Here is an 18,530-nt window from a genome sequence, read left to right as displayed (position 1 = left end):
TAACGTGAGCTGAAAGAGCAAAAGCTACTCAATGGCAACGGTGGGATTCAAACCCTCTCCCCCGAAGAGACTGGAGCCTTAATCCAGCGCCTTAGACCGCTCGGCCACGCTACCACATGGTGTTGCTGCTTTCCGACCCTACCTGGGGACACAGACCTAAGTAAAGGGCAAAACAAGCATAGCTTCCCCTTCGGGAATTCAGAGCCTGGTCACCTGCATGACAGGCAGGAATACTCACCACTATACTAACGAGGAACAACATATGCCTGCTGCTCCATGGTAGTGTCCTTAAAGGGTCAGCGTTTAATAGTTCTGGAGGGAGAATTAATCGCTTTAGCTCAGCGCTAGGGATCAAAGGTGTAATCGTTATCACTCTGGAAACAGCAAAAAGTGCCTAATGGCAGCGGTGGGATTCGAACACAAGCCTCCGAAGAGACTGGAGCCTAAATCCAGCGCCTTAGACCGTTCGGCCACGCTGCCACACACAACTGCTGCTTTTCAACCCTACCTGAGGACGCAGACCTAATTAAGGGGCGAAATAATCATAGCCACCCCGTCTGGGAACCGTACCCCGGTTTTCTGGAGATCTGGAGGAAGAATTAAAAGTTTTAGTCTGGCAGGTAATGGTACTTAATGGTTCCATGGTGTAATGGTTAGCACTCTGGACTCTGAATCCAGTGATCCGAGTTCAAATCTCGGTGGGACATTTCTTTACTTTCCTCTCATTACTCAGTACTGTATTAAAATTATTTAACCTTCTTCCAGATGTGAGCTTTTCAAATCCATAAATGCTGCTTCCATACCTTTGTGTTCTGTCGCCCCAAGGTGCAATTAGTTGAGAACTTGGATGAAAACTCATGCCTCAAAGAAACCCAGAGCACTCACATCCCCCCGGGAGCCATAATGCCAGACATATGGGTTATCCAGGATTAGAAAATTAAGTTAAATTGCCTCTTTCTTCCAGAAACAGTGCCAGCTCTGGCTAGTATAGAGTGGAGTTCCTGATTGGTTAACCTCTGTGAATATCCCTGGCTTTTGCAGCTCGGTGCAGCTCGGTGCAGATTATGGTGTACGCTGCTCTGTGCCTATGTTTCAGATCTAGGGAAGGATTAAGGCAAGACAGCAAGGGTCAGTTTTGTAGTTCTTCCTGTTAACCCTATTCATCACAGAGTACATCTGATCCCTGGGGATCCCTCCTCAAGGATTGTATTCCAGATTGTCCGCGCAACATCTTATTAGGTTGTAATACAGCGCCCATACTGAGAGAGGGACGAGAGGTTCTCCTGCATTAAAAGGGGAAGCGCTGATTAGTTAGCTGGCGGCAGGTACCTGCCTCAACCAATCCATATTCTGGGCATGTAACGTGAGCTGAAAGAGCAAGTAAAAGCAAAAGCTACTCAATGGCAACGGGGGGATTCAAACCCTCTCCCCCGAAGAGACTGGAGCCTTAATCCAGCGCCTTAGACCGCTCGGCCACGCTACCACATGGTGTTGCTGCTTTCTGACCCTACCTGGGGACACAGACCTAAGTAAAGGGCAAAACAAGCATAGCTTCCCCTTCGGGAATTCGGAGCCTGGTCACCTGCATGACAGGCAGGAATACTCACCACTATACTAACGAGGAACAACGTATACCTGCTGCTCCATGGTAATGTCCTTAAAGGGTCAGCGTTTAATAGTTCTGGAGGGAGAATTAATCGCTTTAGCTCAGCGCTAGGGATCAAAGGTGTAATCGTTATCCCTCTGGAAACAGCAAAAAGTGCCTAATGGCAGCGGTGGGATTCGAACACACGCCTCCGAAGAGACTGGAGCCTAAATCCAGCATCTGAGACTGCTCGGCCACGCTACCACACACAGCTGCTGCTTTTCAACCCTACCTGAGGACGCAGACCTAAGTAAGGGGCGAAATAATCATGGCCACCCCGTCTGGGAACCGTACCCCGGTTTTCTGGAGATCTGGAGGAAGAATTAAAAGTTTTAGTGTGGCAGGTAAAGGTACTTAATGGTTCCATGGTGTAATGGTTAGCACTCTGGACTCTGAATCCAGTGATCTGAGTTCAAATTTTGGTGGGACCTTTCTTTACTTTCCTCTCATTACTCAGTACTGTATTAAAATTATTTAACCTTCTTCCAGATGTGAGCTTTTCAAATCCATAAATGCTGCTTCCATACCTTTGTGTTCTGTCGCCCCAAGGTGCAATTAGTTGAGAACTTGGATGAAAACTCATGCCTCAAAGAAACCCAGAGCACTCACATCCCCCCGGGAGCCATAATGCCAGACATATGTGTTATCCAGGATTAGAAAATAAAGTTAAAATGCCTCTTTCTTCCAAAAACATTGCCAGCTCTGGCTAGTATAGAGTGGAGTTCCTGATTGGTTAACCTCTGTGAATATCCCTGGCTTTTGCAGCTCGGTGCAGATTATGGCGTACGCTGCTCTGTGCCTATGTTTCAGATCTAGGGAAGGATTAAGGCAAGACAGCAAGGGTCAGTTTTGTAGTTCTTCCTGTTCACCCTATTCATCACAGAGTACATCTGATCCCTGGGGATCCCTCCTCAAGGATTGTATTCCAGATTGTCCGCGCAACATCTTAGCAGGTGGTAATACAGCGCCCATACTGAGAGAGGGACTAGAGGTTCTCCTGCATTAAAAGGGGAAGCGCTGATTAGTTAGCTTGCGCCAGGTACCTGCCTCAACCAATCCATATTCTGGGCATGTAACGTGAGCTGAAAGAGCAAGTAAAAGCAAAAGCTACTCAATGGCAACGGTGGGATTTGAACCCACGCCCCCAAAGAGACTGGAGCCTTAATCCAGCGCCTTAGACCGCTCGGCCACGCTACCACATGGTGTTGCAGCTTTCCGACCCTACCTGGGGACATAGACCTAAGTAAAGAGCAAAACAAGCATAGCTTCCCCTTTGGGAATTCGGAGCCTGGTCACCTGCATGACAGGCAGGAATACTCACAACTATACTAACGAGGAACAACCTATGCCTGCTGCTCCATGGTAATGTCCTTAAAGGGTCAGCGTTTAATAGTTCTGGAGGGAGAATTAATCGCTTTAGCTCAGCGCTAGGGATCAAAGGTGTAATCGTTATCCCTCTGGAAACAGCAAAAAGTGCCTAATGGCAGCGGTGGGATTCGAACCCACGCCTCCGAAGAGACTGGAGCCTAAATCCAGCTTCAAATGGAGCTTTTCAAATCCATAAATGCTGCTTCCATACCTTTGTGTTCTGTCGCCCCAAGGTGCAATTAGTTGAGAACTTGGATGAAAACTCATGCCTCAAAGAAACCCAGAGCACTCACATCCCCCCGGGAGCCATAATGCCAGAAATATGGGTTATCCAGGATTAGAAAATAAAGTTAAATTGCCTCTTTCTTCCAGAAACAGTGCCAGCTCTGGCTAGTATAGAGTGGAGTTCCTGATTGGTTAACCTCTCTGAATATCCCTGGCTTTTGCAGCTCGGTGCAGATTATGGTGTACGCTGCTCTGTGCCTATGTTTCAGATCTAGGGAAGGATTAAGGCAAGACAGCAAGGGTCAGTTTTGTAGTTCTTCCTGTTCACCCTATTCATCACAGAGTACATCTGATCCCTGGGGATCCCTCCTCAAGGATTGTATTCCAGATTGTCCGCGCAACATCTTAGCAGGTGGTAATACAGCGCCCATACTGAGAGAGGGACGAGAGGTTCTCCTGCATTAAAAGGGGAAGCGCTGATTAGTTAGCTGGCGCCAGGTACCTGCCTCAACCAATCCATATTCTGGGCATGTAACGTGAGCTGAAAGAGCAAGTAAAAGCAAAAGCTACTCAATGGCAACGGTTGGATTCGAACCCACACCCCCGAAGAGACTGGAGCCTTAATCCAGCGCCTTAGACCGCTCGGCCACGCTACCACATGGTGTTGCAGCTTTCCGACCCTACCTGGGGACATAGACCTAAGTAAAGGGCAAAACAAGCATAGCTTCCCCTTCGGGAATTCGGAGCCTGGTCACCTGCATGACAGGCAGGAATACTCACAACTATACTAACGAGGAACAACCTATGCCTGCTGCTCCATGGTAATGTCCTTAAAGGGTCAGCGTTTAATAGTTCTGGAGGGAGAATTAATCGCTTTAGCTCAGCGCTAGGGATCAAAGGTGTAATCGTTATCCCTCTGGAAACAGCAAAAAGTGCCTAATGGCAGCGGTGGGATTCGAACCCACGCCTCCGAAGAGACTGGAGCCTAAATCCAGCGCCTTAGACCGCTCGGCCACGCTACCACAAACAACTGCTGCTTTTCAACCCTACCTGAGGACGCAGACCTAAGTAAGGGGCGAAATAATCATAGCCACCCCATCTGGGAACCGTACCCCTGTTTTCTGGAGATCTGGAGGACGAATTAAAAGTTTTAGTGTGGCAGGTGAAGGTACTCAATGGTTCCATGGTGTAATGGTTAGCACTCTGGACTCTGAATCCAGTGATCCGAGTTCAAATCTCGGTGGGACCTTTCTTTACTTTCCTCTCATTACTCAGTACCGAATTAAAATTATTTAACCTTCTTCCAGATGTGAGCTTTTCAAATCCATAAATGCTGCTTCCATACCTTTGTGTTCTGTCGCCCCGAGGTTCAATTAGTTGAGAACTTGGATGAAAACTCATGCCTCAAAGAAACCCAGAGCACTCACATCCCCCCGGGAGCCATAAAGCCAGACATATGTGTTATCCAGGATTAGAAAATAAAGTTAAAATGCCTCTTTCTTCCAGAAACAGTGCCAGCTCTGGCTAGTATAGAGTGGAGTTCCTGATTGGTTAACCTCTGTGAATATCCCTGGCTTTTGCAGCTCGGTGCAGATTATGGTGTACGCTGCTCTGTGCCTATGTTTCAGATCTAGGGAAGGATTAAGGTAAGACAGCAAGGGTCAGTTTTGTAGTTCTTCCTGTTCACCCTATTCATCACAGAGTACATCTGATCCCTGGGGATCCCTCCTCAAGGATTGTATTCCAGATTGTCCGCGCAACATCTTAGCAGGTGGTAATACAGCGCCCATACTGAGAGAGGGACGAGAGGGACGAGAGGTTCTCCCGCATTAAAAGGGGAAGCGCTGATTAGTTAGCTGGCGCCAGGTACCTGCCTCAACTAATCCATATTCTGGGCATGTAACGTGAGCTGAAAGAGCAAGTAAAAGCAAAAGCTACTCAATGGCAACGGTTGGATTCGAACCCTCTCCCCCGAAGAGACTGGAGCCTTAATCCAGCGCCTTAGACCGCTCGGCCACGCTACCACATGGTGTTGCAGCTTTTCGACCCTACCTGGGGACATAGACCTAAGTAAAGGGCAAAACAAGCATAGCTTCCCCTTCGGGAATTCGGAGCCTGGTCACCTGCATGACAGGCAGGAATACTCACAACTATACTAACGAGGAACAACCTATACCTGCTGCTCCATGGTAATGTCCTTAAAGGGTCAGCGTTTAATAGTTCTGGAGGGAGAATTAATCGCTTTAGCTCAGCGCTAGGGATCAAAGGTGTAATCGTTATCCCTCTGGAAACAGCAAAAAGTGCCTAATGGCAGCGGTGGCATTCGAACCCACGCCTCCGAAGAGACTGGAGCCTAAATCCAGCTTCAAATGGAGCTTTTCAAATCCATAAATGCTGCTTCCATACCTTTGTGTTCTGTCGCCCCAAGGTGCAATTAGTTGAGAACTTGGATGAAAACTCATGCCTCAAAGAAACCCAGAGCACTCACATCCCCCCGGGAGCCATAATGCCAGACATATGGGTTATCCAGGATTAGAAAATAAAGTTAAATTGCCTCTTTCTTCCAGAAACAGTGCCAGCTCTGGCTAGTATAGAGTGGAGTTCCTGATTGGTTAACCTCTGTGAATATCCCTGGCTTTTGCAGCTCGGTGCAGATTATGGTGTACGCTGCTCTGTGCCTATGTTTCAGATCTAGGGAAGGATTAAGGCAAGACAGCAAGGGTCAGTTTTGTAGTTCTTCCTGTTCACCCTATTCATCACAGAGTACATCTGATCCCTGGGGATCCCTCCTCAAGGATTGTATTCCAGATTGTCCGCGCAACATCTTAGCAGGTGGTAATACAGCGCCCATACTGAGAGAGGGACGAGAGGTTCTCCTGCATTAAAAGGGGAAGCGCTGATTAGTTAGCTGGCGCCAGGTACCTGCCTCAACCAATCCATATTCTGGGCATGTAACGTGAGCTGAAAGAGCAAGTAAAAGCAAAAGCTACTCGATGGCAACAGTGGGATTCGAACCCACGCCCCCGAAGAGACTGGAGCCTTAATCCAGCGCCTTAGACCGCTCGGCCTCGGCGACTAAAGAATTAATCGCTTTAGCTCAGCGCTAGGGATCAAAGGTGTAATCGTTATCCCTCTGGAAACAGCAAATAGTGCCTAATGGCAGCGGTGGGATTCAAACCCACGCCTCCGAAGAGACTGGAGCCTAAATCCAGCGTCTTAGACTGCTCGGCCACGCTAACACACACAACTGCTGCTTTTCAACCCTACCTGAGGACGCAGACCTAAGTAAGGGGCGAAATAATCATAGCCACCCCATCTGGGAACCGTACCCCGGTTTTCTGGAGATCTGGAGGAAGAATTAAAAGTTTTAGTGTGGCAGGTGAAGGTACTTAATGGTTCCATGGTATAATGGTTAGCACTCTGGACTCTGAATCCAGTGATCCGAGTTCAAATCTCGGTGGGACCGTTCTTTACTTTCCTCTCATTACTCAGTACTGTATTAAAATTATTTAACCTTCTTCCAGATGTGAGCTTTTCAAATCCATAAATGCTGCTTCCATACCTTTGTGTTCTGTCGCCCCAAGGTGCAATTAGTTGAGAACTTGGATGAAAACTCATGCCTCAAAGAAACCCAGAGCACTCACATCCCCCCGGGAGCCATAATGCCAGAAATATGGGTTATCCAGGATTAGAAAATAAAGTTAAATTGCCTCTTTCTTTCAGAAACAGTGCCAGCTGTGGCTAGTATAGAGTGGATTTCCTGATTGGTTAACCTCTGTGAATAACCCTGGCTTTTGCAGCTCGGTGCAGATTATGGTGTACGCTGCTCTGTGCCTATGTTTCAGATCTAGGGAAGGATTAAGGCAAGACAGCAAGGGTCAGTTTTGTAGTTCTTCCTGTTCACCCTATTCATCACTAGTGTTGAGCGGCATAGGCCATATTCGAATTCGCGAATATTCGCGAATATATGGACGAATATTCGTCATATATTCGCGAATATTCGCATATTCGCTATATCCTCGTTTTATTTTCGCATATGCGAATATTCGCGTATGCGAAAATTTACAGATGTGAAAATTAGTATATACAAAATTAGCATAAGGTAAAATTCGCATATACGAATATTCGCATATGCTAATTTTCGCATATGCGAATTTTCGCACGCCAGTCTCACACAGTAGTATTAGAGCCTTCTTTACACCACACAAGCTGGAAGCAGAGAGGGGTGATCACTGTGATGTGTACTGTGAAGAAAAAAAAAAAAAAAAAAAAAAAAAGAATATTCGTAATTACGAATATATAGCGCGAAATTCGCAAAATTCGCGAATTCGCGAATATGCGATATTCGCGAATAATATTCGAATTGCGAATATTCGCGAGCAACACTATTCATCACAGAGTACATCTGATCCCTGGGGATCCCTCCTCAAGGATTGTATTCCAGATTGTCCGCGCAACATCTTAGCAGGTGGTAATACAGCGCCCATACTGAGAGAGGGACGAGAGGTTCTCCTGCATTGAAAGGGGAAGCGCTGATTAGTTAGCTGGCGCCAGGTACCTGCCTCAACCAATCCATATTCTGGGCATGTAACGTGAGCTGAAAGAGCAAGTAAAAGCAAAAGCTACTCAATGGCAACGGTGGGATTCAAACCCACGCCCCCGAAGAGACTTGAGCCTTAATCAAGCGCCTTAGACCGCTCGGCCTCGCTACCACATGGTGTTGCAGCTTTCCGACCCTACCTGGGGACACAGACCTAAGTAAAGGGCAAAACAAGCATAGCTTCCCCTTCGGGAATTCAGAGCCTGGTCACCTGCATGACAGGCAGGAATACTCACAACTATACTAACGAGGAACAACGTATGCCTGCTGCTCCATGGTAATGTCCTTAAAGGGTCAGCGTTTAATAGTTCTGGAGGGAGAATTAATCGCTTTAGCTCAGCGCTAGGGATAAAGGGGTAATCTCGTTATCCCTCTGGAAACAGCAAAAAGTGCCTAATGGCAGCGGTGGGATTCAAACCCACGCCTCCAAAGAGACTGGAGCCTAAATCCTGCACCTTAGACCGCTCGGCCACGCTACCACACACAACTGCTGCTTTTCAACCCTACCTGAGGACGCAGACCTAAGTAAGGGGCGAAATAATCATAGCCACCCCATCTGGGAACCGTACCCCGGTTTTCTGGAGATCTGGAGGAAGAATTAAAAGTTTTAGTGTGGCAGGTGAAGGTACTTTATGGTTCCATGGTGAAATGGTTAGCACTCTGGACTCTGAATCCAGTGATCCGAGTTCAAATCTCGGTGGGACCTTTCTTTACTTTCCTCTCATTACTCAGTACTGTATTAAAATTATTTAACCTTCTTCCAGATGTGAGCTTTTCAAATCCATAAATGCTGCTTCCATACCTTTGTGTTCTGTCGCCCCAAGGTGCAATTAGTTGAGAACTTGGATGAAAACTCATGCCTCAAAGAAACCCAGAGCACTCACATCCCCCCGGGAGCCATAATGCCAGAAATATGGGTTATCCAGGATTAGAAAATAAAGTTAAATTGCCTCTTTCTTCCAGAAACAGTGCCAGCTCTGGCTAGTATAGAGTGGATTTCCTGATTGGTTAACCTCTGTGAATATCCCTGGCTTTTGCAGCTCGGTGCAGATTATGGTGTACGCTGCTCTGTGCCTATGTTTCAGATCTAGGGAAGGATTAAGGCAAGACAGCAAGGGTCAGTTTTGTAGTTCTTCCTGTTCACCCTATTCATCACAGAGTACATCTGATCCCTGGGGATCCCTCCTCAAGGATTGTATTCCAGATTGTCCGCGCAACATCTTAGCAGGTGGTAATACAGCGCCCATACTGAGAGAGGGACGAGAGGTTCTCCTGCATTGAAAGGGGAAGCGCTGATTAGTTAGCTGGCGCCAGGTACCTGCCTCAACCAATCCATATTCTGGGCATGTAACGTGAGCTGAAAGAGCAAGTAAAAGCAAAAGCTACTCAATGGCAACGGTGGGATTCGAACCCACGCCCCCGAAAAAACTGGAGCCTTAATCCAGTGCCTTAGACCGCTCGGCCACGCTACCACATGGTGTTGCAATTTTCCGACCCTACCTGGGGACACAGACCTAAGTAAAGGGCAAAACAAGCATAGCTTCCCCTTCGGGAATTTGGAGCCTGGTCACCTGCATGACAGGCAGGAATACTCACAACTATACTAACGAGGAACAACCTATGCCTGCTGCTCCATGGTAATGTCCTTAAAAGGTCAGCGTTTAATAGTTCTGGAGGGAGAATTAATCGCTTTAGCTCAGCGCTAGGGATCAAAGGTGTAATCTCGTTATCCCTCTGGAAACAGCAAAAAGTGCCTAATGGCAGCGGTGGGATTCGAACCCACGCCTCCAAAGAGACTGGAGGCTAAATCCAGCGCCTTAGACCGCTCGGCAACGCTACCACACACAACTGGTGCTTTTCAACCCTACCTGAGGACGCAGACCTAAGTAAGGGGCGAAATAATCATAGCCACCCCATTAGGGAACCGTACCCCGGTTTTCTGGAGATCTGGAGGAAGAATTAAAAGTTTTAGTGTGGCAGGTGAAGGTACTTAATGGTTCCATGGTGTAATGGTTAGCACTCTGGACTCTGAATCCAGTGATCCGAGTTCAAATCTCGGTGGGACCTTTCTTTACTTTCCTCTCATTACTCAGTACTGTATTAAAATTATTTAACCTTCTTCCAGATGTGAGCTTTTCAAATCCATATATGCTGCTTCCATACCTTTGTGTTCTGTCGCCCCGAGGTGCAATTAGTTGAGAACTTGGATGAAAACTCATGCCTCAAAGAAACCCAGAGCACTCACATCCCCCCGGGAGCCATAATGCCAGACATATGTGTTATTCAGGATTAGAAAATAAAGTTAAATTGCCTCTTTCTTCCAGAAACAGTGCCAGCTCTGGCTAGTATTGAGTGGAGTTCCTGATTGGTTAACCTCTGTGAATATCCCTGGCTTTTGCAGCTCGGTGCAGATTATGGTGTACGCTGCTCTGTGCCTATGTTTCAGATTTAGGGAAGGATTAAGGCAAGACAGCAAGGGTCAGTTTTGTAGTTCTTCCTGTTCACCCTATTCATCACAGAGTATCTGATCTGATCCCTGGGGATCCCTCCTCAAGGATTGTATTCCAGATTGTCCGCGCAACATTTTAACAGGTGTTAATACAGCGCCCATACTGAGAGAGGGACGAGAGGTTCTCCTGCATTGAAAGGGGAAGCGCTGATTAGTTAGCTGGCGCCAGGTACCTGCCTCAACCAATCCATATACTGGGCATGTAACGTGAGCTGAAAGAGCAAGTAAAAGCAAAAGCTACTCAATGGCAACGGTGGGATTCAAACCCACGCCCCCGCAGAGACTGGAGCCTTAATCCAGCGCCTTAGACCGCTCGGCCACCCTACCACATGGTGTTGCAGCTTTCCGACCCTACCTGGGGACACAGACCAAAGTAAAGGGCAAAACAAGCATAGCTTCCCCTTCGGGAATTCAGAGCCTGGTCACCTGCATGACAGGCAGGAATACTCACAACTATACTAACGAGGAACAACGTATGCCTGCTGCTCCATGGTAATGTCCTTAAAGGGTCAGCGTTTAATAGTTCTGGAGGGAGAATTAATCGCTTTAGCTCAGCGCTAGGGATCAAAGGTGTAATCGTTATCCCTCTGGAAACAGCAAAAAGTGCCTAATGGCAGCGGTGGGATTCGAACCCACGCCTCCGAAGAGACTGGAGCCTAAATCCAGCGCCTTAGACCGCTCGGCCACGCTACCACACACTACTGCTGCTTTTCAACCCTACCTGAGGACGCAGACCTAAGTAAGGGGCGAAATAATCATAGCCACCCCATCTGGGAACCGTACCCCGGTTTTCTGGAGATCTGGAGGAAGAATTAAAAGTTTTAGTGTGGCAGGTGAAGGTACTTAATGGTTCTATGGTGTAATGGTTAGCACTCTGGACTCTTAATCCAGTGATCCGAGTTCAAATCTCGGTGGGACCTTTCTTTACATTCCTCTCATTACTCAGTACTGTATTAAAATTATTTAACCTTCTTCCAGATGTGAGCTTTCCAAATCCATAAATGCTGCTTCCATACCTTTGTGTTCTGTCGCCCCAAGGTGCAATTAGTTGAGAACTTGGATGAAAACTCATGCCTCAAAGAAACCCAGAGCACTCACATCCCCCCGGGAGCCATAATGCCAGAAATATGGGTTATCCAGGATTAGAAAATAAAGTTAAATTGCCTCTTTCTTCCAGAAACAGTGCCAGCTCTGGCTAGTATAGAGTGGATTTCCTGATTGGTTAACCTCTGTGAATATCCCTGGCTTTTGCAGCTCGGTGCAGATTATGGTGTACACTGCTCTGTGCCTATGTTTCAGATCTAGGGAAGGATTAAGGCAAGACAGCAAGGGTCAGTTTTGTAGTTCTTCCTGTTCACCCTATTCATCACAGAGTACATCTGATCCCTGGGGATCCCTCCTCAAGGATTGTATTCCAGATTGTCCGCGCAACATCTTAGCAGGTGGTAATACAGCGCCCATACTGAGAGAGGGACGAGAGGTTCTCCTGCATTGAAAGGGGAAGCGCTGATTAGTTAGCTGGCGCCAGGTACCTGCCTCAACCAATCCATATTCTGGGCATGTAACGTGAGCTGAAAGAGCAAGTAAAAGCAAAAGCTACTCAATGGCAACGGTGGGATTCGAACCCATGCCCCCGAAGAGACTGGAGCCTTAATCCATCGCCTTAGACCGCTCGGCCACGCTACCACATGGTGCTGCAATTTTCCGACCCTACCTGGGGACACAGACCTAAGTAAAGGGCAAAACAAGCATAGCTTCCCCTTCGGGAATTTGGAGCCTGGTCACCTGCATGACAGGCAGGAATACTCACAACTATACTAACGAGGAACAACCTATGCCTGCTGCTCCATGGTAATGTCCTTAAAGGGTCAGCGTTTAATAGTTCTGGAGGGAGAATTAATCGCTTTAGCTCAGCGCTAGGGATCAAAGGTGAAATCTCGTTATCCCTCTGGAAACAGCAAAAAGTGCCTAATGGCAGCGGTGGGATTCGAACCCACGCCTCCAAAGAGACTGGAGGCTAAATCCAGCGCCTTAGACCGCTCGGCCACGCTACCACACACAACTGGTGCTTTTCAACCCTACCTGAGGACGCAGGTAGGGTTGAAAAGCACCAGTTGTGTGTGGTAGCGTGGCCGAGCGGTCTAAGGCGCTGGATTTAGCCTCCAGTCTCTTTGGAGGCGTGGGTTCGAATCCCACCGCTGCCATTAGGCACTTTTTGCTGTTTCCAGAGGGGCGAAATAATCATAGCCACCCCATTAGGGAACCGTACCCCGGTTTTCTGGAGATCTGGAGGTAGAATTAAAAGTTTTAGTGTGGCAGGTGAAGGTACTTAATGGTTCCATGGTGTAATGGTTAGCACTCTGGACTCTGAATCCAGTGATCCGAGTTCAAATCTCGGTGGGACCTTTCTTTACTTTCCTCTCATTACTCAGTACTGTATTAAAATGATTTAACCTTCTTCCAGATGTGAGCTTTTCAAATCCATATATGCTGCTTCCATACCTTTGTGTTCTGTCGCCCCGAGGTGCAATTAGTTGAGATCTTGGATGAAAACTCATGCCTCAAAGAAACCCAGAGCACTCACATCCCCCCGGGAGCCATAATGCCAGACATATGTGTTATTCAGGATTAGAAAATAAAGTTAAATTGCCTCTTTCTTCCAGAAACAGTGCCAGCTCTGGCTAGTATAGAGTGGAGTTCCTGATTGGTTAACCTCTGTGAATATCCCTGGCTTTTGCAGCTCGGTGCAGATTATGGTGTACGCTGCTCTGTGCCTATGTTTCAGATTTAGGGAAGGATTAAGGCAAGACAGCAAGGGTCAGTTTTGTAGTTCTTCCTGTTCACCCTATTCATCACAGAGTACATCTGATCCCTGGGGATCCCTCCTCAAGGATTGTATTCCAGATTGTCCGCGCAACATCTTAGCAGGTGGTAATACAGCGCCCATACTGAGAGAGGGACGAGAGGTTCTCCTGCATTGAAAGGGGAAGCGCTGATTAGTTAGCTGGCGCCAGGTACCTGCCTCAACCAATCCATATACTGGGCATGTAACGTGAGCTGAAAGAGCAAGTAAAAGCAAAAGCTACTCAATGGCAACAATGGGATTCAAACCCACACCCCCGCAGAGACTGGAGCCTTAATCCAGCGCCTTAGACCGCTCGGCCACCCTACCACATGGTGTTGCAGCTTTCCGACCCTACCTGGGGACACAGACCAAAGTAAAGGGCAAAACAAGCATAGCTTCCCCTTCGGGAATTCAGAGCCTGGTCACCTGCATGACAGGCAGGAATACTCACAACTATCTATACTAACGAGGAACAACGTATGCCTGCTGCTCCATGGTAATGTCCTTAAAGGGTCAGCGTTTAATAGTTCTGGAGGGAGAATTAATCGCTTTAGCTCAGCGCTAGGGATCAAAGGTGTAATCGTTATCCCTCTGGAAACAGCAAAAAGTGCCTAATGGCAGCGGTGGGATTCGAACCCACGCCTCCGAAGAGACTGGAGCCTAAATCCAGCGCCTTAGACCGCTCGGCCACGCTACCACACACTACTGCTGCTTTTCAACCCTACCTGAGGACGCAGACCTAAGTAAGGGGCGAAATAATCATAGCCACCCCATCTGGGAACCGTACCCCGGTTTTCTGGAGATCTGGAGGAAGAATTAAAAGTTTTAGTGTGGCAGGTGAAGGTACTTAATGGTTCTATGGTGTAATGGTTAGCACTCTGGACTCTGAATCCAGTGATCCGAGTTCAAATCTCGGTGGGACCTTTCTTTACTTTCCTCTCAGTACTGTATTAAAATTATTTAACCTTCTTCCAGATGTGAGCTTTTCAAATCCATAAATGCTGCTTCCATACCATTGAGTTCTGTTGCCCCAAGGTGCAACTAGTTGAGAACTTGGATGAAAACTCATGCCTCAAAGAAACCCAGAGCACTCACATCCCCCCGGGAGCCATAATGCCAGACATATGTGTTATCCAGGATTAGAAAATAAAGTTAAATTGCCTCTTTCTTCCAGAAACAGTGCCAGCTCTGGCTAGTATAGAGTGGAGTTCCTGATTGGTTAACCTCTGTGAATATCCCTGGCTTTTGCAGCTCGGTGCAGTTTATGGTATACGCTGCTCTGTGCCTATGTTTCAGATCTAGGGAAGGATTAAGGCAAGACAGCAAGGGTCAGTTTTGTAGTTCTTCCTGTTCACCCTATTCATCACAGAGTACATCTGATTCCTGGGGATCAATCCTCAAGGATTGTATTCCAGATTGTCCGCGCAACATCTTAGCAGGTGGTAATACAGCGCCCATACTGAGAGAGGGACGAGATGTTCTCCTGCATTGAAAGGGGAAGCGCTGATTAGTTAGCTGGCGCCAGGTACCTGCCTCAACCAATCCATATTCTGGGCATGTAACGTGAGCTGAAAGAGCAAGTAAAAGCAAAAGCAACTCAATGGCAACGGTGGGATTCGAACCCACGCCCCCGAAGAGACTGGAGCCTTAATCCAGCGCCTTAGACCGCTCGGCCACGCTTCCACATGGTGTTGCAGCTTTCCGACCCTACCTGGGGACACAGACCTAAGTAAAGGGCAAAACAAGCATAGCATCCCCTTCGGGAATTCGGAGCCTGGTCACCTGCATGACAGGCAGGAATACTCACAACTATACTAACGAGGAACAACGTATGCCTGCTGCTCCATGGTAATGTCCTTAAAGGGTCAGCGTTTAATAGTTCTGGAGGGAGAATTAATCGCTTTAGCTCAGCGCTAGGGATCAAAGGTGTAATTGTTATCCCTCTGGAAACAGCAAAAAGTGCCTAATGGCAGCAGTGGGATTCGAACCCACGCCTCCGAAGAGACTGGAGCCTAAATCCAGCGCCTTAGACCGCTCGGCCACGCTACCACACACTACTGCTGCTTTTCAACCCTACCTGAGGACGCAGACCTAAGTAAGGGGCGAAATAATCATAGCCACCCCATCTGGGAACCGTACCCCGGTTTTCTGGAGATCTGGTGGAAGAATTAAAAGTTTTAGTGTGGCAGGTGAAGGTACTTAATGGTTCCATGGTGTAATGGTTAGCACTCTGAATCCAGTGATCCGAGTTCAAATCTCGGTGGGACCTTTCTTTACATTCCTCTCATTACTCAGTACTGTATTAAAATTATTTAACCTTCTTCCAGATGTGAGCTTTTCAAATCCATAAATGCTGCTTCCATACCTTTGTGTTCTGTCGCCCCAAGGTGCAATTAGTTGAGAACTTGGATGAAAACTCATGCCTCAAAGAAACCCAGAGCACTCACATCCCCCCGGGAGCCATAATGCCAGAAATATGGGTTATCCAGGATTAGAAAATAAAGTTAAATTGCCTCTTTCTTCCAGAAACAGTGCCAGCTCTGGCTAGTATAAAGTGGATTTCCTGATTGGTTAACCTCTGTGAATAACCCTGGCTTTTGCAGCTCGGTGCAGATTATGGTGTACGCTGCTCTGTGCCTATGTTTCAGCTCTAGGGAAGGATTAAGGCAAGACAGCAAGGGTCAGTTTTGTAGTTCTTCCTGTTCACCCTATTCATCACAGAGTACATCTGATCCCTGGGGATCCCTCCTCAAGGATTGTATTCCAGATTGTCCGCGCAACATCTTAGCAGGTGGTAATACAGCGCCCATACTGAGAGAGGGACGAGAGGTTCTCCTGCATTGAAAGGGGAAGCGCTGATTAGTTAGCTGGCGGCAGGTACCTGCCTCAACCAATCCATATTCTGGGCATGTAACGTAAGCTGAAAGAGCAAGTAAAAGCAAAAGCTACTCAATGGCAACGGTGGGATTCGAACCCACGCCCCCGAAGAGACTGGAGCCTTAATCCAGCGCCTTAGACCGCTCGGCCACGCTACCACATGGTGTTGCAGCTTTCTGACCCTACCTGGGGACACAGACCTAAGTAAAGGGCAAAACAAGCATAGCTTCCCCTTCGGGAATTCGGAGCCTGGTCACCTGCATGACAGGCAGGAATACTCACAACTATACTAACGAGGAACAACGTATGCCTGCTGCTCCATGGTAATGTCCTTAAAGGGTCAGCGTTTAATAGTTCTGGAGGGAGAATTAATCGCTTTAGCTCAGCGCTAGGGATCAAAGGTGTAATCTCGTTATACCTCTAGAAACAGCAAAAAGTGTCTAATGGCAGCGGTGGGATTCGAACCCACACCTCCAAATACTCCAAGGACTCTGAATCCAGTGATCCAAGTTCAAATCTCGTTAGGACCTTTCTTTACTTTCCTCTCATTACTCAGTATTGTATTAAAATTATTTAACCTTCTTCCAGATGTGAGCTTTTCAAATCCATAAATGCTGCTTCCATACCATTGTGTTCTGTCGCCCTAAGGTGCAATTAGTTGAGAACTTGGATGAAAACTCATGCCTCAAAGAAACCCAGAGCACTCACATCCCCCCGGGAGCCATAATGCCAGACATATGTGTTATCCAGGATTAGAAAATAAAGTTAAAATGCCTCTTTCTTCCAGAAACAGTGCCAGCTCTGGCTAGTATAGAGTGGAGTTCCTGATTGGTTAACCTCTGTGAATATCCCTGGCTTTTGCAGCTCGGTGCAGATTATGGTGTACGCTGCTCTGTGCCTATGTTTCAGATTTAGGGAAGGATTAAGGCAAGACAGCAAGGGTCAGTTTTGTAGTTCTTCCTGTTCACCCTATTCATCACAGAGTACATCTGATCCCTGGGGATCCCTCCTCAAGGATTGTATTCCAGATTGTCCGCGCAACATCTTAGCAGGTGGTAATACAGCGCCCATACTGAGAGAGGGACGAGAGGTTCTCCTGCATTGAAAGGGGAAGCGCTGATTAGTTAGCAGGCGCCAGGTACCTGCCTCAACCAATCCATATTCTGGGCATGTAACGTGAGCTGAAAGAGCAAGTAAAAGCAAAAGCTACTCAATGGCAACGGTGGGATTCGAACCCACGCCCCCGAAGAGACTGGAGCCTTAATCCAGCGCCTTAGACCGCTCGGCCACGCTACCACATGGTGTTGCAGCTTTCCGACCCTACCTGGGGACACAGACCTAAGTAAAGGGCAAAACAAGCATAGCTTCCCCTTCGGAAATTCGGAGCCTGGTCACCTGCATGACAGGCAGGAATACTCACAACTATACTAACGAGGAACAACCTATGCCTGCTGCTCCATGGTAATGTCCTTAAAGGGTCAGCGTTTAATAGTTCTGGAGGGAGAATTAATCGCTTTAGCTCAGCGCTAGGGATCAAAGGTGTAATCTCGTTATCCCTCTGGAAACAGCAAAAAGTGCCTAATGGCAGCGGTGGGATTCGAACACACGCCTCCGAAGAGACTGGAGCCTAAATCCAGCGCCTTAGACCGCTCGGCCACGCTACCACACACTACTGCTGCTTTTCAACCCTACCTGAGGACGCAGACCTAAGTAAGGGGCGAAATAATCATAGCCACCCCATCTGGGAACCGTACCCCGGTTTTCTGGAGATCTGGAGTAAGAATTAAAAGTTTTAGTGTGGCAGGTGAAGGTACTTAATGGTTACATGGTGTAATGGTTAGCACTCTGGACTCTGAATCCAGTGATCCGAGTTCAAATCTCGGTGGGACCTTTCTTTACTTTCCTCTCAGTACTGTATTAAAATTATTTAATCTTCTTCCAGATGTGAGCTTTTCAAATCCATAAATGCTGCTTCCATACCATTGAGTTCTGTCGCCCCAAGGTGCAACTAGTTGAGAACTTGGATGAAAACTCATGCCTCAAAGAAACCCAGAGCACTCACATCCCCCCGGGAGCCATAATGCCAGACATATGTGTTATCCAGGATTAGAAAATAAAGTTAAATTGCCTCTTTCTTCCAGAAACAGTGCCAGCTCTGGCTAGTATAGAGTGGAGTTCCTGATTGGTTAACCTCTGTGAATATCCCTGGCTTTTGCAGCTCGGTGCAGTTTATGGTATACGCTGCTCTGTGCCTATGTTTCAGATCTAGGGAAGGATTAAGGCAAGACAGCAAGGGTCAGTTTTGTAGTTCTTCCTGTTCACCCTATTCATCACAGAGTACATCTGATTCCTGGGGATCAATCCTCAAGGATTGTATTCCAGATTGTCTGCGCAACATCTTAGCAGGTGGTAATACAGCGCCCATACTGAGAGAGGGACGAGATGTTCTCCTGCATTGAAA

The 18,530-nt window shown here is 47.5% G+C and overlaps 27 non-coding genes across 27 annotated transcripts; 9 read left to right on the top strand and 18 right to left on the bottom strand.

Annotated features, from left to right (window-relative positions):
• Positions 1-398: 398 nt before the first annotated feature.
• On the bottom strand, positions 399-480 carry TRNAL-UAG (transfer RNA leucine (anticodon UAG)). Its single transcript has one exon. It is a non-coding gene; the product is annotated as a tRNA-Leu (tRNA).
• A 155-nt stretch (positions 481-635) lies between these two features.
• On the top strand, positions 636-707 carry TRNAQ-CUG (transfer RNA glutamine (anticodon CUG)). The gene has a single exon. It is a non-coding gene; the product is annotated as a tRNA-Gln (tRNA).
• Positions 708-2,760: 2,053 nt separating this feature from the next.
• On the bottom strand, positions 2,761-2,842 carry TRNAL-AAG (transfer RNA leucine (anticodon AAG)). Its single transcript has one exon. It is a non-coding gene; the product is annotated as a tRNA-Leu (tRNA).
• A 970-nt stretch (positions 2,843-3,812) lies between these two features.
• Positions 3,813-3,894, bottom strand: TRNAL-AAG (transfer RNA leucine (anticodon AAG)). The gene has a single exon. It is a non-coding gene; the product is annotated as a tRNA-Leu (tRNA).
• A 284-nt stretch (positions 3,895-4,178) lies between these two features.
• TRNAL-UAG (transfer RNA leucine (anticodon UAG)) lies at positions 4,179-4,260 on the bottom strand. Its single transcript has one exon. It is a non-coding gene; the product is annotated as a tRNA-Leu (tRNA).
• Positions 4,261-4,415: 155 nt separating this feature from the next.
• TRNAQ-CUG (transfer RNA glutamine (anticodon CUG)) lies at positions 4,416-4,487 on the top strand. The gene has a single exon. It is a non-coding gene; the product is annotated as a tRNA-Gln (tRNA).
• A 2,145-nt stretch (positions 4,488-6,632) lies between these two features.
• Positions 6,633-6,704, top strand: TRNAQ-CUG (transfer RNA glutamine (anticodon CUG)). Its single transcript has one exon. It is a non-coding gene; the product is annotated as a tRNA-Gln (tRNA).
• Positions 6,705-7,868: 1,164 nt separating this feature from the next.
• Positions 7,869-7,950, bottom strand: TRNAL-AAG (transfer RNA leucine (anticodon AAG)). Its single transcript has one exon. It is a non-coding gene; the product is annotated as a tRNA-Leu (tRNA).
• Positions 7,951-8,235: 285 nt separating this feature from the next.
• TRNAL-UAG (transfer RNA leucine (anticodon UAG)) lies at positions 8,236-8,317 on the bottom strand. Its single transcript has one exon. It is a non-coding gene; the product is annotated as a tRNA-Leu (tRNA).
• A 155-nt stretch (positions 8,318-8,472) lies between these two features.
• Positions 8,473-8,544, top strand: TRNAQ-CUG (transfer RNA glutamine (anticodon CUG)). Its single transcript has one exon. It is a non-coding gene; the product is annotated as a tRNA-Gln (tRNA).
• Positions 8,545-9,228: 684 nt separating this feature from the next.
• Positions 9,229-9,310, bottom strand: TRNAL-AAG (transfer RNA leucine (anticodon AAG)). The gene has a single exon. It is a non-coding gene; the product is annotated as a tRNA-Leu (tRNA).
• Positions 9,311-9,596: 286 nt separating this feature from the next.
• TRNAL-UAG (transfer RNA leucine (anticodon UAG)) lies at positions 9,597-9,678 on the bottom strand. The gene has a single exon. It is a non-coding gene; the product is annotated as a tRNA-Leu (tRNA).
• A 155-nt stretch (positions 9,679-9,833) lies between these two features.
• TRNAQ-CUG (transfer RNA glutamine (anticodon CUG)) lies at positions 9,834-9,905 on the top strand. Its single transcript has one exon. It is a non-coding gene; the product is annotated as a tRNA-Gln (tRNA).
• A 687-nt stretch (positions 9,906-10,592) lies between these two features.
• On the bottom strand, positions 10,593-10,674 carry TRNAL-AAG (transfer RNA leucine (anticodon AAG)). Its single transcript has one exon. It is a non-coding gene; the product is annotated as a tRNA-Leu (tRNA).
• Positions 10,675-10,958: 284 nt separating this feature from the next.
• TRNAL-UAG (transfer RNA leucine (anticodon UAG)) lies at positions 10,959-11,040 on the bottom strand. The gene has a single exon. It is a non-coding gene; the product is annotated as a tRNA-Leu (tRNA).
• Positions 11,041-11,951: 911 nt separating this feature from the next.
• On the bottom strand, positions 11,952-12,033 carry TRNAL-AAG (transfer RNA leucine (anticodon AAG)). Its single transcript has one exon. It is a non-coding gene; the product is annotated as a tRNA-Leu (tRNA).
• A 286-nt stretch (positions 12,034-12,319) lies between these two features.
• TRNAL-UAG (transfer RNA leucine (anticodon UAG)) lies at positions 12,320-12,401 on the bottom strand. The gene has a single exon. It is a non-coding gene; the product is annotated as a tRNA-Leu (tRNA).
• A 68-nt stretch (positions 12,402-12,469) lies between these two features.
• TRNAL-UAG (transfer RNA leucine (anticodon UAG)) lies at positions 12,470-12,551 on the top strand. Its single transcript has one exon. It is a non-coding gene; the product is annotated as a tRNA-Leu (tRNA).
• Positions 12,552-12,681: 130 nt separating this feature from the next.
• TRNAQ-CUG (transfer RNA glutamine (anticodon CUG)) lies at positions 12,682-12,753 on the top strand. Its single transcript has one exon. It is a non-coding gene; the product is annotated as a tRNA-Gln (tRNA).
• A 1,054-nt stretch (positions 12,754-13,807) lies between these two features.
• TRNAL-UAG (transfer RNA leucine (anticodon UAG)) lies at positions 13,808-13,889 on the bottom strand. Its single transcript has one exon. It is a non-coding gene; the product is annotated as a tRNA-Leu (tRNA).
• A 155-nt stretch (positions 13,890-14,044) lies between these two features.
• On the top strand, positions 14,045-14,116 carry TRNAQ-CUG (transfer RNA glutamine (anticodon CUG)). Its single transcript has one exon. It is a non-coding gene; the product is annotated as a tRNA-Gln (tRNA).
• A 677-nt stretch (positions 14,117-14,793) lies between these two features.
• TRNAL-AAG (transfer RNA leucine (anticodon AAG)) lies at positions 14,794-14,875 on the bottom strand. The gene has a single exon. It is a non-coding gene; the product is annotated as a tRNA-Leu (tRNA).
• Positions 14,876-15,159: 284 nt separating this feature from the next.
• On the bottom strand, positions 15,160-15,241 carry TRNAL-UAG (transfer RNA leucine (anticodon UAG)). The gene has a single exon. It is a non-coding gene; the product is annotated as a tRNA-Leu (tRNA).
• Positions 15,242-16,145: 904 nt separating this feature from the next.
• Positions 16,146-16,227, bottom strand: TRNAL-AAG (transfer RNA leucine (anticodon AAG)). The gene has a single exon. It is a non-coding gene; the product is annotated as a tRNA-Leu (tRNA).
• A 1,056-nt stretch (positions 16,228-17,283) lies between these two features.
• Positions 17,284-17,365, bottom strand: TRNAL-AAG (transfer RNA leucine (anticodon AAG)). The gene has a single exon. It is a non-coding gene; the product is annotated as a tRNA-Leu (tRNA).
• Positions 17,366-17,651: 286 nt separating this feature from the next.
• TRNAL-UAG (transfer RNA leucine (anticodon UAG)) lies at positions 17,652-17,733 on the bottom strand. Its single transcript has one exon. It is a non-coding gene; the product is annotated as a tRNA-Leu (tRNA).
• A 155-nt stretch (positions 17,734-17,888) lies between these two features.
• Positions 17,889-17,960, top strand: TRNAQ-CUG (transfer RNA glutamine (anticodon CUG)). The gene has a single exon. It is a non-coding gene; the product is annotated as a tRNA-Gln (tRNA).
• The last annotated feature ends 570 nt before the right edge of the window (positions 17,961-18,530 follow it).

The sequence above is a fragment of the Hyla sarda genome, chromosome 4 (genome assembly GCF_029499605.1).
Source record: "Hyla sarda isolate aHylSar1 chromosome 4, aHylSar1.hap1, whole genome shotgun sequence".
Classification (NCBI taxonomy): Eukaryota; Metazoa; Chordata; class Amphibia; order Anura; family Hylidae; genus Hyla; species Hyla sarda.
This window is presented reverse-complemented; position numbering and strand designations above follow the sequence as displayed.